The following is a 14,540-nucleotide window of genomic DNA, read 5'->3' as shown; positions in this document are numbered from 1 at the left end:
GATGTTTTTCTAGATAGCTGGAAATATAAAGTTGCTTCTGCAGATGAAGATGGAGATCTAGGAGATAAGGGAACTGTACAGTGAAGTCTTAGAGAATTTAAAGAATCAATGAATGACTATATTGAACCTTCGACTAAAATCACTGGAAAATTACAGGATGCAGTGGACTTATAGGAAATATTTGGAGAAGAAGATGCTACAGAACAGGGTGAATGGTTGGAGGAGATATTAGGAGGCTATGGAGATGAAAACAATGTCAAGATTGAAAATGGACAGACTAAAAGATATGCTACTAAATATGCTGATTGCGTAGCTTTAACTAATGACATAATAAAATACTTTAAGAAATGTCTGGGCAATGAATGGGTGATAGTCACATGAGTATACTGAAATTAGCACAAATAAGAAAAAAAAAGAAAATAAGATGTGAACAGAGGCACTGGATTTGGCAGGCTAAAAAAGAATTTAAAATTAAAACTGAAATTGAGTTTAAAATTAAAGTTGAATTTAGACAAGAGAAATGGGAGTTTGAAAAGGGCTGAAAAATGCTTAAAGAGAGGTAGGAGGCACTGTGGCTTAGAGTTTAATATGTTAGAAATATTGCTAGTATTATACACTTGAAGGAACATCAAGAAGTAAGTCTAATTAGAGGATAATTGGTATAGCTAGATGACAAAATTAGAAAGTTTTGCAACAAAATATGATCGAGTTACTAATAAAATACTGCATTTTAATTATTGGAAATAGAAAATATATTGCACTGTTTGAATGTATGTTGAGAGAGAAAAAATGAGAGCATTGAGAATTCATAGTCTTTAGCTTGTACAGATTACTCCATGGTCATAGATAAATTGTTTTCACATTTTGCCAAATTTTGGTTAAAACCTGGAAAGATGGGTGGTGTGCAGAACTTCCACTCAAATCTTCTGGAGATATCTGTGCATGATCAACATTGTTATCTGTGTTTATTTGAATCATTCCTTTGAAATAATAATTTGTTAGAGAGATTGGAGTACTGATTTAGAGTGTCAAGAGTCTTCAAATATTTAAACAACAACAGAGAAAGATTTTCTAATGAAAAAGGCAAGATACAAGACTTGCCTTTTCATTCTTTTTTTTTTAAAAAAACCTCTATTGAACTGACCACACTTTTCACTTCATTGCTTGAAAATCAGATCTCTTTCCCCACCATACATTTTAGCTAATATCAGTTTAGAGATTGAAAAATTTGAAAAGCAATTATAACTGATGTCATATGAATACATGTGAGCTCATTTATCTGCCAAGTTGTTTATTTTTGTATATGTAGCAAAGAGTAATGCTTCTGCTCAAATTGCCATTTTATGATAAGAGATTATAATTTACAAATCTATGTGATGGAACTATTCCATTCTGTTCCAGAGATATGCTACAACGGTGGAATATTTGATGGGATCAAGTGTATCTGTAATGAGGATTTATTCTATGGACCCAAGTGTGAGTTCCTCGTGGATGACTTTCCAGTCCCTGAATGTAAGTTTAGTCAAGGAGAGGTTGATTAGTTTTTCCAGATGACAGCCTAAGATAACTTTCTCAAATTGTTTTCTTCGAGATATGTTGGATTACTATACTGTACTAGAATAAAGAGATTACATATGGAAGAACAAAGTTTACAAAATGTGGCTTAATAGAAGCTGCATTATAATGCCTGTAAACTGGGAACATCTAAAGAAATAGATAACTCTCTATTCCAAGTTCCCCCTATTTGGGAAGATGGTTTACAGTGGTTTGCCCAAGTTAAAACAATTAATTTGGAACCAATGTTTTCCCCACACATGGCTACAGAGGCCTCATGAATAGTTGAGAAGATATGCTAGTTCTGTGCAAAATAACCTTTTAAAAAATTTGTTAAGTTCTGGGCGATGAATAAAGGTGAGGCGAGTGACCTCTCCAGATCCCTAAGAGGTCAGTGAGGGGCGTGCATAAGTGCTCCAGTGTGCCTTCTGTTCCCTGTCCTACTCTCTCTCCTATATTTCTTTATATATCCTTCTTCTATTCCTATATCTTTTCTTCTATTCTTTCATTGATATAATTTACTATAAGTATATCCTCTGTAACCTTCATTATGTTTTTAAACAAACAAACAAACAAAAAAATTTCTGACAGCTTTTTACTCAATATTGCCTGTGAGGCCACTAAACTCCCTGGCTGACACAACTCCTTTTATAAGGAATTGATCAGTCAAACGACCAATCAGGAGAGAATATTTTCCCCCTCCCACAGAGGACTAGAATGAGAACTTCAACTGACAACTATACACTATATACAACATATAACATCATCTAAGAAGAATCATGGAGATGGGATTTGGAGATTGCGTCAAAAATACCTGATTGGTCATTTACTGCTTTTTTTATCGTGAAATTAAAAAAAAAGACTTTTCAAACCAGATGAGGATCTTTGGATTTAGGCATTTGAAACTGCGTTGAAGAATGGAAACACATTCACCTCTTGCCTGTTACATTTTAAAGTTCATTTGCGGGGAAGTAACTGGTTGAGGTTCATATGAATATCTTTCCCCCTCTCTTTTAGTACTTGTGACCATTACTGTCGAAGCTCAGGTGAGGATTACTAACAGAGAGTTCAAGAAATCTCTGGAAGACTTAAGCTCTAACTATTATCGGGAAATTCAGGCTCAGTTTAAAAAGCAGGTAAGATTGGATCAAGGAAGTAGCCTACATCTGATCAATGTTACTATTTCAATGAAATGTATCTTACCCTCTTCCCAGCACTCTTAATTCATACCAAGAAAGTGTCTGCTTCCCAATCAAAAACTTGCTTCTTATATTTTAAGCATTCTGCAGATAGGGATAATACAAGACATAGCACAGACCACATACTCAATGCTTTAGGAGGCTTGCTTCTAATTCAAGTCTCTTTCCTGGCATTTCTTTGTTTATGAAGGTTTTTTTGTTTTTTACTTTTTCTACCTTGCAGATGAAAGAAGTTTATCATGCTGTTCCTGGATACTATGATGTGGAGATCTTAAGAATGAGGTGAGTGTCTAAAGAGAGGCTAATTTAATCTTTGGGATGATGAGCCATCAAGTGAACTTGAATATGAATAGAACTTTTCTCCCATTGTGGAGACTCTTTTCAGCCTCTTCAGATCTTTTCTTCTCAACAATGTGGATAGTTCAGGATCTGAGCAGAGAAGGAACCAAGCATGGCTAGAGGATTTTAAGATTGGACATTTTGCATGTCTTTTTTTTTACAGATGAAAATGCAAATTTTCATCTGTAAAAAATGAGCAATGAGCAAATTAAAACAATAAAATATTGTTAAATATTTTTTCACAAAAAATGACATAGCAAGATAATTCAAAGTGTTTAAAAAACAACGTGATATATTTATAGCACATTAAAAAGCAGATTTGCTGCTTCATACAGTTAGTTGGAAAATGTTCCACCCCGCAAGCAAAAAACCGGAACTGCCTGAATGCTCACATTGTTGGTTTCGCTAAGTTGTCTCCTCACCCAGAACATGTACTTAGGCAAATTAGTGTAAATTCCTGGTAATTTAGTTCAGTCAGTCAGTACCATAGCTGGTAATTCCTACAATATAGTATTTAGAATCTGATAAATAGCATACCACAGGTCGACCACTATCTCCCTGACAAGTATCAACAATTCCAGTTTCAGAGCTAGCACAGAAAGCAGTATTTGGTATTCTTCCTGCATGCCAGTCAAACTGATTGCAAGTGTCTAATGAAAAAAAAAAATTAGCTGGGCTTTTTGCAATATGAGCTGCAATACTGAATACAGTGGTACCTCTACTTACGAACTTAATTCATTCCGTGACCAGGTTCTTGAGTAAAAAAGTTTGTAACTAGAAGCAATTTTTCCATAGGAATCAATGTAAAAGCAAATAATGTGTGCAAACCAATTAGAAAAGAAATAAAAGCTCAGAATTTGGGTGGGAAGAGGAGGAGGAATAAGAGGAGGAGGACAGTTGCTGCCGAAGGAAGGTTAGGGGAATCAAAAAAATCCAAAACTTTAAGGCTTAAAAAAAGAGAGGGACTCTGAGATGGCAAGGAGGAGCATGCGCCTCCCATACACCCGGCTCAAGGCTACCTCCCATACACTGCGCCAGAGAGAAAAACCCAGGGGGAATGGCAGAAAACTGGCCGGGTCTTTATGCCGCTCTCAAATTTCCTGGGATTTTTTTCTGGGCTCAGGTTCTTAAGTAGAAAATGGTTCTTTAAAAGAGGCAAAAAAAATCTTGAACACCCGGTTCTTATCTAGAACAGTTCTTAAGTAGAGGCATTCTTAAGTAGAGGTACCACTATATATTTCAGTCACCATGTCTTCTAGAAAATATCTAAGAAAGATGAAATAGCTCTTCAAGAGAAGCACCAACAATAATGAGCTTACAAGTTAAAGCAGTTAGACTTGGACTAAAGTCAGGGGTGGGCTACTGCCCGGACTGAGGGGGGAACGCAGGGGGGGGGGTAGTGAAAATGGAGCTCCACCCCAGAGCACCCAATTTGCACTGAAAGATTTTGAAAGAAAATGTAGGGCGTCCTGCATAAGCCACACCCATAGTGTGGTAGTAAATTTTTTGGTAGCCCTTCACTGACTAAAGTTGAGGTTGAAATCCCACTCAGTCAGGAAGGTTTCAAAAGAACTTTGTTCCAGTATGAAACTCTTATTCTAAGCTCTTTCTTAAGACAGTTGTGTGGCTTAAACTGAAAGACTAGAAGTAATAGTTCATTTTGAATTTGATGGTGGGAAGGGGTGGGGCTATTACAGTCTTTATCATACCTCCATGGAGAAAAAAAGGTAGTTCAGCATCTGAGGAATTGTTCTTTTCATTGTTCTTTTAGGAATGGCAGCATTATTGTGGAACATAAAGTCATCTCCCAAGTACTAATAGAGAGTAATGAGGAAAAGATTCAGCATAAAACAGAAGTTATCACAGAGGCAGTGAAATACGCCTTGGAAAACATAAATAGCACAGGAGAGTGTGTTGACCCTTCAGGTATGGTATGGCTGGGTAAACTCTTCCACTGGGATATGGTTTTCCTGAGTGAGAAGTAAGCAAGATGATGATGATGGTGATGATGATGATGATGATGATGATAACAACAACAACAACAACAACAATAATAATAATAATAATAATAATAATAATAATAATTTATTACATTTGTATGCCGCCCCTCTCCGAGGACTCTGGCTCCTTTTTGATGAGGTTTTTTTTTTAGGATAAGCCACCTTTTTTTCTTCAGGCTCAAACGTCCTTTCGAATGGCCTGCACATTTCAATATAGCCACTAGATGGGAGCAAATGCATTTTGTTTTCTATTTGCTCCAAATCAGAGGAAGATCCTTTTTAAGAAATTGGTGTTTTCTATGTGGATCAGTAAAAAGATTATTTTGCTCACTTTTTTCGGGGCAAAAGAGCAGGGATGAAGGATTCAAATGAAGTCTTGGTTCATTTATTAGGTTTTCGTGGCTTATAATTTCCTTTTCTTCTGGTAGGGGAAGGGACTATGATTATGGGAGGTTTTGTTTGAAAGAACAGACGGAGAAGAGAAGGGGAGATCTTGAGGTGCTTAGCCTCATATCCTCTCTGCTAGGCAGGGAAGAAGTTTAAAGAATTTGGTTCATCAAGAATGAAAACTTCAGTACGGAATAAAACAAAGTCTAGTTTGAAGAAGTAAAGTTAATAGTTTCTTTGCACTTTAATGGGTTGTTTAAAAAGGCCTACTGTACTTTTTGGAGTATAAGATGCATCTTTTTCCTCCCTAAATGAGGCTGAAAATTCAGGTGCGTCTTATACTCTGAATGTAGCTTTTTTAAAAAGCTTTTTCCCCCCTGCCCTAACTAGGTGCTAATGATCTTCCCAGCTGTTACCTTGCAGGTTCTTTCATTTTTAATCTTTGTAGGGTTTTTTCCATTGCTCTAACTTGCTCCAAATGTTTCTTTCCATCCCTAACCAGGTGCTAACGATGTTCCCAGCTCTTACCTGCTTGCAAGTCCTTTCATTGTTACTCTCTGTCAAGAATGTTTTCCAAACCCTGTCTTTGTAGTTTTTTTATTGCTCTACTTCCTCAATGTTTCTTTCCAGCCCTAACCAGATGCTAAAAATGTTCCTAGCTCTTACCAGCTTGCAAGGTCTTTCATTATTACTCTTTGAGAAGAATGTTTTCCAAGCCCTTCCTCTTTGCAGGGGGTTTTTCATTGCTCTAATTTGCTCCAAATGTTTCTTTCCAGCCCTAACCAGGTGCTAATGATTACAAGCTCTTTCATTGTTACTCTTTCTGAATAAGGTTTTTTAAAGTCCTAATTAGGGTATAAAATAAATGTGCTGAAGCTGAACAGACTAAGGATGCTTGCCAGATAAATATCTGGTAAGCAGATTATTTTTCCTATTTTCTTCCCCCAAAACTAAGGTGTGTCTTACACTCTAGTGTGTCTTATACTCCAAAAAATATGGTATTTGATTTTTTTTAGTGGAGAAGAATTTTGGATGAAATAAACCAAGGTATATAACCACCCAGATAACTAATGAATACAATTATACTTTTTTTTCCCAGGACAAAAACTGTGCTTTGTTCCTTTACCTAATCCGATTCTTAATTCAACTGTTTCATTAAATGGTAAGTTTCAGTAAACAGTAGGGTACATGTGTCAAGATTATCAGGACTATGTTTTAGATTTTTAAACTACTTAATTGTTCAATCTACATTTTAAATGTGTAACTAATAACTGCCATGGATATTTAAACTGTTTGTTTTCATACATAAATGAAAGTCCCTGGATTATTTGATGATATATAGATCCAATTCATCCATATCCATCAATCCATATCAATTAACTACTTTATGTCAGCTTGTAGTGTCAATCACATGACACAGTCATGGAGAATCTCTATCAAACCAAGAGGATTCCCCAAACAAAATCCATGGAGAATGAATGAAAGAAGTCTTCTCCAGCTACCATATGCCTACTTATTAGAATTAGTAGCAAGGCAAAGACAGGAGGTGAAAAGAGGTTGATTCCTTGTCTTCATTTCACCTCCCATTAAGTTTTATCTAGGATGCTACAGCTATACTTCTAAAAATCCACTTATCAAGTTTGAAAACTGGCAGTGAGCATCCTGAAGGTAGATTACTTTCAGGAAACCAGTGATTTTACTCATGCAAAATTAATATGGAGACGATTCTCAGCCTCATATCCTGAGGGGGCATTATAACAGCCATTTGTTGATAAGAGTATGTCAAAAACTATCTAAAGAAAAATTGTGCCCAAGGGAACAGGAAAAATACTATTTCAAAACTTTAACAGCTAAGGACAAGTTTAACATGGCTCCCAATTGGCTGGGAATGAAGAAAAAGCATTAACTATTAAGTATTTCTTAAGAATTGGTAGTGGGGATGGATCCAGCAATCTTGAGAATGTACATGTATAATGATGGTAAAATAAAGTAGAAAATTCAAAGTTGAGGAACAAGAATGAAGAAAATATAAAGGGGATTTTGTTCTTTTGCTAAAATTCAATTTGGCCCTAAGTAAATATTGTACTATAAATAGAGCAGTAACTGAAGGGGAAAAAACCTAAGGATGTACTGTAAGGACACATTTATGATATATAGTAATTAGGAGAGCATGAGGAAGAACTGAAGAAAGAAAAAGATGAGTTTTAGTATCTCCATTTGTTTTGTATTAGAATTTTAATTCTTCATTCAATTCATTCTGCAGAGTTGGGCCACCTATAAACTATGTTAAACTTGTTTCTTTTGGTTCTTAACAGACATCTTTTTGTTGCAGTACAGTTTGTTGGTTTGACCTACATGTATTCCCTGTATTTCATTATATATTTAGCTCCTCTTTTTCTCACCAGACACATGTAAAAATATTATTGATCCGAAGTATGCAGACTATTATTATCCCCACCTGGTGAATGGTATTTTGCGCTGTGTCTCGAGATGTTACAAAGGCACTCCTAATTCCATGAACTGCTTCAATGGTGTTTGCCGAATCTCTGAAATTGGCCCCCACTGCATGTAAGTAGACAGAAGAAGGGGGAGTATCAAAGGAGATCTTTAGAGCAGGGGTCCCTACCCTTGGCAACTTTAAGACTTGCAAAGCTAGTTGGGAAATTCTGAGAATGGGAGTTGAAATCCATAAGTCTTAAAGCTTCCAAGGCAGGAGACCACTGCTTTAGAGCCAGGATATAAATTAGAATATAAATATTAAATTATTATTATTATTATTATTATTATTATTATTATTATTATTTATTAGATTTGTATGCCGCCCCTCTCTGAAGACTCGGGGCAGCTCACAACAGTAATAAAAACAATATAGTAGTGGAACAAATCTAATATTAAAAAACATATAAAACCTTACCATTATTTAAAAAACCAAACAGCACATAAATCTTGGACAGTTATTAGAACTAACTGAGATTTTCTCCCATTTCACTACATTTTTCAGTTTGCAGAAATTTACACATTTTCCTAAATTTAGTATACAAAGCTATTAATATAGTTGTTATCAAAGTGCTATTTATTAATTAAATTGTTATATTGTCTTACTCCCTACAATTCACAAGTAAATAGAAGAAAAACACTAAGTCTTTTGAGGCAGGAGGTATATCATTCCCTCTATAAAAATAGCTCACATCATAGCATGGATCCAACTGCAGGTCACCTCCTTGGCCATTTTTATCATCCAACAGTGGACCAGATCCAGTAAACATGTGACCAAAGTAACAACAAAGAAAGCCTGTCTACTTCATCAGGAGCCAGGGTCTCAAACGCACCCAGTTTATACCATCAGATCATACTCCAGACACCTTGGTCCACCCTGCCCTCCATGTTGGACTTTATCTGAATGATATTATTCATCAGATAGCCTTAATAATTCTCACAGTGTCCAAAGTTGTTCTGAAAAGCCATCCCTACTGAGACCAAAAGACCCTGAATATGATCATTGTACAATTATCAGTGGATGCAATGTGAATAGGAAAATATTGATATTTAGCCACCCGTATCACCAATAGGTAATCCCTAATATAATAATTTGATCAGATAAGTCAGTTTGAGTCTTCCTTTTGAGTGCTCCAGATATTTCTACTGATGTTTCATCTCCCAGTGCTTCTAGGTAAGCCAAGGTGAGGTCTTGGATTAATGCGCAGAGAGAGGTTGCATAGGGCAATATGGTCCAAAATTCTGGCCATCTAACTTATTCCAGGCAGTTTCTCAGTCAAATCACTCACCTGATCTTCAGGAAAAACCCTAAGCTCTTACTGGAACCCCAATGAGTTGATCGATCAATGTATTAAATTGGTAAAATTCTATGACAAGTGCAGAAAATAAGAAAAGCAGGAAAAATGATTTATTTAATATAACATTGGAAAGGACCTTGGAGATCTAGTCCAACCTCCTACTTAGGAAGGAAACCCTACACTATTTCAGACAGATGGTTATCCGACATCTTATTAAGAACTTCCAGTGTTGGAGCATTCACAATTTCTGGAGGCAAGCTGTTCCATTGATTAATTGTTCTAAGTCAGGAAATTTCTCCTTAGTTCTAAGTTGCTTCTCTCCTTGTTCAGCTTCCACCCATTGCTTCTTGTTCTATCCTCAGGTGCTTTGGAAAAGAGTTGACTCCTTCTTCTTTGTGGCAACCCCTGAATTATTGGGGCACCATCAGATTGTGTAAAATGAAAGGCAATTAATATTCTAGAATAATTTGATTGACATTTCAAAGGAGTCTCTTGGAATACTGACTCTAAGACAAACTCTACAAAGTTAGAGTGATTTGAGGGCATGAATGAATAAGATACTAAATCAGCATGAATTCCCCTGTGTTTAAAATTTATTTCTTTTATTTAGCATATGGCAAAAAATTTAAAAAGCACAACACAATTACACAATAACCAGATGGTATTCTAGAACAAAATACTCCAGTAATTGTCTGTTGTGCTTTCATCATCTTTTGTTTGGATCACAGTAATGACCTTTTGTTGGGGCTGCCTTGGAGTCTACTTGTAAACAAAAGGTAAAGGTTGTCCCTCTCCCATTGTTTCCAACTTTAGAAGGAAATTCTCATCTCTGTTTCTTAGGCAAAGGAAGTTGTTGTCTCTTTTCCCACTCTAAGAAGCTAGGATAGCTTCCCACTTATTAGTGCTCCAAAAACCAAATGCAATCAATCCTTTTTTTAATCTATGAAGACAAGAACTGCAGAAAAAACAATTGCTGCCAACCTGCCTTCCATTGAGGACCTGCATACTGCATGAGTCAAAAAGAGGGCGAGGAAAATATTTACTGACCCCCTGCATCCTGGACAGGGCTGCCATCAGGAATTTTGGGGCCCCATACAACCTAAGTGTCTGCCCCCCCCGCCATTTTAAAACTACTGCCCCCAAATCCGGTGCCATGCCCACCATGGCCACACACCCTGCGCAAGCCCTCCCCCGGCCCTCTGAGGTCAAACACAGCCCTGATGTGGCCCTCAATGAAATTGAGTTTGACACCCCTGGCCTAGAGGCTAAATCCTATGAACAAGGGCTAAGAGAATGAGTATGTTTAGCTCAACAAATAGAAAACTGAGGGGGAATATAATAGTAGTTTCCCAATCCTTAAAGGGCTGCCACAGAGCAGATGGCCATGCCACCTGAAGGTAGTACAAGAAGCAATGGGCGGAACCTCACCAAGAGGAAATGCAATCTGGAAATAAGGAAAAACTTGGGACTGGGCGGCATATATATATAAATATATAAATATATAAATATATAAATATATAAATATATAAATATATAAATATATAAATATATAAATATATAAATATATAAATATATAAATATATAAATATATAAATATATAAATATATAAATATATAAATATATAAATATATAAATATATAAATATATAAATATATAAATATATAAATATATAAATATATAAATATATAAATATATAAATATATAAATATATAAATATATAAATATATAAATATATAAATATATAAATATATAAATATATAAATATATAAATATATAAATATATAAATATATAAATATATAAATATATAAATATATAAATATATAAATAAGCCAAAATTCATTACTATTAAAACTAAAACAACCAGAAAATTATTAATAAAAACAGGTGAGGGCTGGGGTTTTTTTCTGTTATTATTTAAGTGCTTTTACCATATGCTTTAAATCAAGAGTCACCTCTCTCTTTCCTGTCATTCTCTGCCTCAATCATTTTCTCATTTCTCTTTTTTCTCCCCTTTATTCTATCATTTCTCTCTCTCTCTTCCTTCCACTCTTCTCTCTCTCTCTTTCTTCCTCTCTCTCTCTTCCTTCCTCTCATCTCTCTCTCTCTTTCTCTTTCTCTATCTTTCTTTCTTTCTCTCTCTCTCTCACTCTCTTCCTTCCTCTCTCATCTCTTTCTTTCTTTCTCTCTTTCTCTTTATCTTGCTTTCTTCCTCTCTCTCACTCCCTTCCTCTCTCATCTCTCTCTTTCTCTATCTTGCTTTCTTCCTCTCTCTCACTATCTTCCTTCCTCTCTCATCTCTTTCTTTCTTTCTCTATCTTGCTTTCTTCCTCTCTCTCACTCTCTTCCTTCCTCTCTCATCTCTCTCTCTTTTTCTTTCTTTCTTTCTTTCTCTTTCTCACTCTCCCCCTCTTTCTCTGTCTCTCCCCCTCTTGTTCTCATAGAAACATAGAAGACTGGTGGCAGAAAAAGACCTCATGGTCCATCTAGTCTGCCCTTATACTATTTCCTGTGTTTTATCTTAGGATGGATATATGTTTATCCCAGGCATGTTTAAATTCAGTTACTGTGGATTTACCAACCACGTCTGCTGGAAGTTTGTTCCAAGGATCTACTACTCTTTCAGTGAAATGATATTTCCTCACATTGCTTTTGATCTTTCCCCCAACTAACTTCAGATTGTGTCCCCTTGTTCTTGTGTTCACTTTCCTATTAAAAACACTTCCCTCCTGAACCTTATTTAACCCTTTAACATATTTAAATGTTTCGATCATATCCCCCCTTTTCCTTCTGTCCTCCAGACTATACAGATTGAGTTCATTAAGTCTTTCCTGATATGTTTTATGCTTAAGACCTTCCACCATTCTTGTAGCCCGTCTTTGGACCTGTTCAATTTTGTCAATATCTTTTTGTAGGTGAGGTCTCCCTCTCTTTTTCTCACTTTCTCTCTCTTGTTTTCTTTCTCTCACTCTTTCTCTCTCTCGTTCTCTCTCTCTCTTGCTATCTCTTTCTCTCCCCCCTCTTTCTCTCTCTCTCTCTTTCTCACTTTCTCTCTATCTTGCTCTGTCGCTCTCACTCTCTCTCGTTCTCCGGACGCTGGCGAAAGTGATTTTCAATGTCCCTGCCAGCCCACCTGGAATATTCAAATTAAGGAGGAAAAAAAGCCGGCAAAGGTTTTCTTTCTTTTTTGGCAAGAAAAACCTTGGCCGGCGGAGGAGAAAGAGAGGCGGATCAGGTGGGCGGGCGGGCATGCGGGGGGCAGCGGCGAGTAGCCAGGGGTGTGAGGGGGCTAGAGGTGCGGGGGGGCTGGGGGGGGCCACGGCGTGCACCCCATTGGAAAAGGGTGTGCGGGGCCAGGGGGGCATTTTGGGGTGCGCTGGCTAAGGCTGGAGCTCGGCGTCGGTGCTGCTCACTGGGTACAAATTACTGCGGGCGCCAGGGGGCCGGCAAAACCGTCCGCCCCCCCATTTGTCAATTTGGCCGGGCCCCTGACGCCACTACCAGTAGTACCGGCCTATCAGCGGCCCTGATCCTGGACACAAACTGTTTCAACCCCTACCCTTAAAACGTCGCTACAGAGCACTGCACACCAAGACACAAGAACAGTTTTTTTCCGAACGCCATCACTCTACTAAACAAATAATTCCCTCAACACTGTCAGACTTTTTACTAAATCTGCACTTCTATTTCTATTAGTTTTTCTTATCATTCCTATCATCCTTTTCCTCCCACTTAGGACTGTATGACTGTAACTTGTTGCTTTTATTAATACTGATTGTTTCTTCATTGCTTATTTGACCCCTATGACAATCATTAAGTGTTGTACCACATGATTCTTGACGTATCTTTTTCTTTTATGTACGCTGAGAGCATATGCACCAAGACAAATTCCTTGTATGTCCAATCACACTTGGCCAATAAAATTCTATTCTACTCTATTCTAAGTCAATTGAGTATGACAGTTATAGTTTCTTTGGCAGTTATAATCTGAGGCCTATTAATTTATTCTGTTCTAATTTTCTGTTTTATTTTTTAATGAATTATTGCTATTGGAAGTTACTTAGAGTCTTGCAAAGAAAGCTCTTTTTATTAATTCATTTCTCTTTCCCTAGTTGCAACAATTTGGACATGTTCTGGTATCTGGATAGTTATTGCCAATTAGCCATCCAAAAGAGTGTGCTGGGCCTTAGTCTTACTCTGGCTGTGTTCATTGTGATAAGTATCATCCTTGTTATTTGCCTCATCAAAGCAAAGCGGAAAAAATCCAGGAATAGGTAAGAAGCCTGAGAAGTCCAATGGTACCATAGCAAGGGAGAACATATTTCTAATCCATATAATTGATCCTTGGACCATATGATTGGGAAGAATGTCCTAATGAGAAGAGCCAGGAATTTTGAGATCTTTAAGATGGGAAATTGTTATTGATAGTTATTTAAGGGCTAAGTGGCTACCGTTTTTAGAGAGCCAAAGAGTTGCTCACCTCACACAAATAGTGGAGAGAATTACTGTATCATGGGAGGGCTATTTCAATCTTAGGGTTTATTTACAGTGATCTGTATTGTTCTTTCAGCTTGTCTGATGATGCTGACTATAACAAAATAGGCCAAAAGAATCCCATGTTTCTAGGATAGAGGCTAATGGAACCGCACTTGCACATAACCGATGACCACGAGCTGATGTGAAGTATGATTGTTAAAAATGATTAACAAGACTTTCTATCTGAGAACAAAGAGGTTGATGATAAATGGCTTGATACATGTTGGACTTTGCATCAAGTGTAAGGAATATGCAAATAGCCATGGAAGTGTTTGATTCAAGGTGCGCAAAATTATGAACCACGGTGAAATTCCAACTTGTTCTATCTTGTGTGAACATTTCCTGTCACATTGCCATCTTCTCCATGCTCATGGCTCAGCCAATTTTTCAGTGGAGGATATGCATGAGGTACGAACGTGACCTTCACTGATTTGCTTGGAATTAATAAATGTGATGATTGCTGAATTTTGTGTTTGTATTTTTTCATTGCTAAAGATCTGATTTCTCTCTCCTTTCTTGGGAAAAGAAAGTGATTAAGCCAATTGCACTATTGGAGCATGCTGATTTTCAAAGAATTTGCTTGGTGGATGAGCTATACTGGAGATGGACAGAAGAATGTGGTGTATGATGTGGGCTGGATATTTCAGTATTTTGATATCACTGATAATCCTTTGGGCTGCAACCACGGCTTCAGGACTGGGGACACTGTTATACAGAGGTTCCACTCCTATCT

General features: G+C 36.9%; 1 long non-coding RNA gene across 1 annotated transcript; it reads left to right on the top strand.

Moving 5' to 3' along the window:
• Positions 1-7,963: 7,963 nt before the first annotated feature.
• Positions 7,964-13,932, top strand: LOC139175683 (uncharacterized). Its single transcript, XR_011560553.1, has 3 exons — positions 7,964-8,047; positions 13,384-13,545; positions 13,842-13,932. It is a non-coding gene; the product is annotated as an uncharacterized lncRNA (long non-coding RNA).
• Positions 13,933-14,540: the final 608 nt, after the last annotated feature.

This window comes from Erythrolamprus reginae, chromosome Z (assembly GCF_031021105.1).
Source record: "Erythrolamprus reginae isolate rEryReg1 chromosome Z, rEryReg1.hap1, whole genome shotgun sequence".
Lineage (NCBI taxonomy): Eukaryota > Metazoa > Chordata > Lepidosauria > Squamata > Dipsadidae > Erythrolamprus > Erythrolamprus reginae.
Note: the sequence above shows the minus strand (reverse complement) of the source record. Positions and strands in the feature narration are given on the sequence as shown.